Genomic DNA, 5,266 nt, shown 5'->3' on the forward strand with positions numbered 1-5,266 from the left:
AAATATGGCTATTCTTGAGCAAGGGAAGCAATTACATGCTCATATAATCATTGATTGGGCTAGAAAATGATCTAATGATTCACAAAGGCATTGATTAATATGTATTGCAAATGTGGGGAGTGTACAAGAAGCTTCAAGGATCTTTAATGTGTGGAAAATGACAGCTTGTTGTTGGTCGTGGACACTATGATTAATATTACTACGTAATGACACATATACCAATCGCTTTTAAGTGTGATATAAATATATTTACCACTCGTTATACAACCGTGACAATAGGTGATGTGGTATATAATAATAGCAAAACTATGGTATATATGTTTAACGGATACCACGGTTTTTCAAAGAACCGTGGTTTGTATGCTCCATTATATACCCACATTGTCAATGTAACCGCGGGCATATAAACTATTGAAACCGTGGTTTATATTAGTGTATGTATTATAATACCGTGGTATATAGTTATACTAAAACACTACGGGTTATGCCAAACCGTGGTATATATATATATATATATTTAATAATAATGCTAGTAATGCTCTTCCACTTAAAACTGAACTCGTGATAACAAAATTTTACAAACCGCCTACATACAACATTTCCATCTTCCCAACAAATTCCAAAATGTACAATAAACTATCAAACATTGCAAAAAGATAATAATAAAAAAAAAACTTCCATTAATTTTTGAGTGCACTAAGAAAACAAACTTCAAATTCCTTTTCATAAATTAAAAGGTAAAACTCATAAATTAAACCGGAGGGTCCGAACATAGCTAAAACTCATCCTCATTCGCCTCCGATTTAAAACACCCCATTTTCTCCGATGAACTAAATAATATCGAAGTGAACACCCCAAGTTCATCTTGCATGTATGTCTCCTTCAGTTCTAAATTTGTTATCCGGATGAGTCAAAACACATCACTAACAGATTGATTGACCGTGATCTTTCGGCCTTTACACCTCGCAGAGTGGAATGCATTAAACAATCGCCTACTACCTAATTCTAAATTGTAATTGTAATCGAGGGAACTGGGAAGGAACCAAAAAGATTTAGGAATAAATATTTCAAAAGAACACATACTTAGAAAGCTTAAAACATACAAAACTATGGCTCACCAAAGTACAATCACTTAACATGATGTGATATTGATGGTAAATCCAGAGGTTGATATCGAACTGTAAGTTTAGCTTTGACTTTGATTGGAAAAGTAAAAGTCTAGCATATTTTACAAAAAGTGAAGTACCAAATTGTACATGACCTCAATGCAAATCTAAGTAATGCATAAACCTTACCTAAGACGATATAATGAACTTGATATTTCCTACATCCCCTTGTTTTCTTCGGAAGGACCCGACCATAACCACAAGATGAGATGTTTGGTATACACACGGTGTCGCCGCCTCTCTTTGCATAAATTACCCTTAAGATCAAAGAGAGCATCACCGCAGCTGAAACCATCACCAATCCCGTAGATCCATTTTGAATAACGCTTCAGCTTTTAGGGCAATAATCCTTTGAGATTTCGTGGACGCGCCCTCACAAAATCACAGTCTTCAAGGTGAACAAGGAATGGACCATAATTATACAACCCATAGCTCACATTAACAGCACCACCCACCCATGGTCATAATAATCGGGTGTAAGGTGACCCATCGTTACACATCCCGGTGATGAAACCCGACAAACAAAGTTTTCGGACTGCAAGAAAGCAAACAATGTCTCAATAGATGGTCTCCACTTTCCTCTCCAGAGTTCCGAGGGTTTCTAGGTTTACCCGTGTTGCATTGCTAAATTCCACCTCACCAGATGCACAACTTCGATCACCAAGTCCGCATGAAAAGGGTTGCAGAGTATGGGAACCGTGAGGACCGTGATCGATTGTAATAAAGAGGAGGTCCTACTATAGGCGGAAGGTTGTTATTAGATAAGTTGGTGATGACTTGGTTGACTACGCTGACCAATTGAACTAAACTTGCTTGCTCCGCAACAAAGTTTCATTTGCAGTTGTGTTATCCACACAGGGAAGTATATCATCAAGAGCCGTGATGAGAAGTTGGGTTTCGATCCACCGATCCATTGCAACACAAGTATCTCCGACTACACCGGGAAGAAAAATCAAGTTTAGCTAGTTTAGTTATCACGCACAACTTGGATAGAGCACTATCTAGATAATTCTTTGGAATGTTAAGCCTCTTTTTTCCTGTTTCCGGTGAGATGCATCTAAATGCTAGTTGAACTTATGGACTTTTCGGTAAAGAAAAAAAAAATGTAAGCAATAATAATATTTTGAATCGATAATTCCAGAAAATCAGATCCCCGCCTCCTCGAGCATCAAGAGAAACTTGGAATGGTTTTCTCAAGCAACACCCTCCCTGAAATGAATGAATATTACAGCTCCATCGCTTTTAAGAATCTCCGCTTCAAGGACTTTAAAGTTAAATATGAATTTGTCAAAACGACCAATTGAATCACCGCCTTTGTATGCGTCTATTTCGTGTTATTATACGGTGCATCTTAGGTGATCACCCAATACGAGGTTCCAAGTTAAAAAGTTATGAACGTAGCATTTACTCACATAAAGAGAAATACGACATCAAAAGCGGTAAAGCTCCATGTGATCAAAGAAAAATCATTTCCATTAAAACATTTACAAAAGGAATGGAGTTGCAAAACAAACAACAAAAAGTACTAGAAAATAGTAACAAGTTTCGATGCTTTGAAAGATAAAATGTTCCGTAAAATGGATTTCTTCAGCAAAATAAGGATACGATAAAGAGAACTAGGAAAATGATAGGACAACCTTGGCAAGAATAAAAGGACAGTAAAAAACTATTAAAAACAAAAACAAAACAAAAAGACAAAATTGTGTCACAAAGTAACTACAAATTCTAGTTCGGACATTCGATCAACCTAGAGGAATAATATCATAAATTTAAGACATTCTAATTGAGCTGAACACTTAATCATTTGAATTAAACACTATACATCACAAAATTATTTGTGACAACATCATCATCCTCTAAACCAAGAATCTACTATACATTTTACATATTAATAGTTTAGTGTGAAGCTCATAAGCTTCGGAGGAAAGAAAGTAGTGTCTTCTAGTACAATGTCTCAGATAGATCACTCGCTGGACTATCAAATACTTTACTTAAACAGTTAAACTAGCCATCCTGAAGCATACGAAAAAAAGAAAGCACCTTGGGTATATATAAAAAAAAAATACTGTTTAACTTGTAACATTGATTCTAGACTAAAATTGATTAAGAACCATAGTCAAATACATAGGTAGGCTACACTCCAATATTCCAAATTTTGTTCCTTTTTCCTATAAATGTAAGCCAAAGAGCTAAAGCATCGGACTTACTTATGGAGAAGGAGAAATACTCCAAGACAAGATAAATGTGCCCTCGCTACAAGGACCCAAACCGATAACCACCAAGCCGCAACCAAGCATATGGTCGAAAAAATCACAATGGCTTAAAGAAACATATAAAAAGAGAGAGTGCTCTACAAAATATCGGAGAGAATTAATGAAATTGAGGCGTGTTATTTGACTCACATGCTCACAAGGAATTGCATACCAAAAATAGAAAATACCGCAAACCCCAAAATCAAAGCGGTTTAAAAAACAGAGGCATATATTATTTAAATAATGACTGATCCAAAACTATCAAGAAGAAGTCAAGGTTTCAAAATACTTACGTAATCCAAGAAATGTCAAGAGGAGCATTACAAAGAAGAATCGGGATAAGGCATAGTCTCCTCGCGAACACATATAATTTAACAACTGCATATATCTCAATGGAAATCACCGCAAAGATAAACCTTTAAATTTTTTCTTACACAAGATTCAACACATCTTTTATGTTACGCGAATTCTCCTTCGCTTTATCTGCAAGTTTACTAGAAGAGGAATTAATCTTTAAGGCCAATTACATCAATCTTTGGGTCCGACATCAGACCCAAGAAAAGCTTAACCACTCCAACACGCTTTAGCTGCGAGAGAGATAGTCCGATACATTCCTTAGGTTATCCCAAGTAACATTTGATTGCTTCACAATATATTCCAAAGTGTCTCTCTGGTTCCCATGAAATTTAGCCTTGTCCATTGTACAAAACGATGCATCCAACACTACAACAACAAAATCAAACATTAGCAAAGTGCATCATAAACAACCAAGCATACATCAACAAGGAAAAAAAAAGTGAGGGAGATCTTACATAGCAGCAATAGTGAAGAGTATAAGGAATATAAGTGAGAGGGCATAAGCCGTTCGAGAATAGCCATAAGGCTCACGTTGGCAACAGCAATAACAACAAAAGATACAAAATAAAGACTTGGTCCAAAAATGGCTAACCAAGCCAAAGCAATTTACGAAGAACGGAGCGGTAAAACCCTACTGGTGCATCGCATTCAACACAAATAGTCAATTACCAAAACCATTCCAAGTACACATCCTAGAAACAAGTAAAAGTTTGGGATTTCTGTTTTCATGTTTTTATAAACCATATAATAATATGAGAACCAAGAACAAGAAATAAATTAAACTCTAGAACTCAAATCCCAAAAACAAAACATGATAATAAAAAAACGATGCAAAATACATATCGAGATCATGGAGAAAACAAAAATATAACACTAAAATGGATTTACAGAAAACAACAAATAATGTGCCATACTTCAAAGTTGATTCGGGATAATAGATACAAACTAGGAAGATAAACAAAACTAACTTAGGACTAAAAGCCGCAAATCATTGAAAGGAACCAAACCCCAAATTCCAAAAACTTACAACTCCATTAAAGACTAACAAAACCCGGATGAAAAAAATATACATATATATATAAATAAACTGTTGTCGGATATAAAAATTCACAAGCCAAATATAATAATAATTCAATGAAAAAGAACTACAACTTACAGCCCAAGAATGGAGTTCAGCGATATTCCATCCACCGATTGTAACGCTTTTAAAATTATCAAGAGGGTCTCTTCTATATGTTCTCTTAGTCGCTAATATAAAGCGTTGAATTAAAAACGGATCCATTTTACGTAGTTTCATTTCTCTCTCCTTCTCTCTCTCCTTCTCTCTCAACAACAACGCACATCCATCCAGAAATACGCGACACCCCAAACCACAAAACACACACACCACTCAACCCAATTGTTTACAAGTTCCCAAAATTGATAAGTAAAACAACAACAACATGAACTAGACATAGCATCTCATTCGATTATATATTAAGGTAAGGATGA

The 5,266-nt window shown here is 35.5% G+C and overlaps 1 pseudogene; it reads right to left on the reverse strand.

Annotated features, from left to right (window-relative positions):
* Positions 1-1,324: 1,324 nt before the first annotated feature.
* LOC147497248 (uncharacterized) lies at positions 1,325-5,057 on the reverse strand (annotated as a pseudogene).
* Positions 5,058-5,266: the final 209 nt, after the last annotated feature.

Source organism: Coptis chinensis, chromosome 5 (assembly GCF_015680905.1).
Source record: "Coptis chinensis isolate HL-2020 chromosome 5, ASM1568090v1, whole genome shotgun sequence".
Classification (NCBI taxonomy): domain Eukaryota; kingdom Viridiplantae; phylum Streptophyta; class Magnoliopsida; order Ranunculales; family Ranunculaceae; genus Coptis; species Coptis chinensis.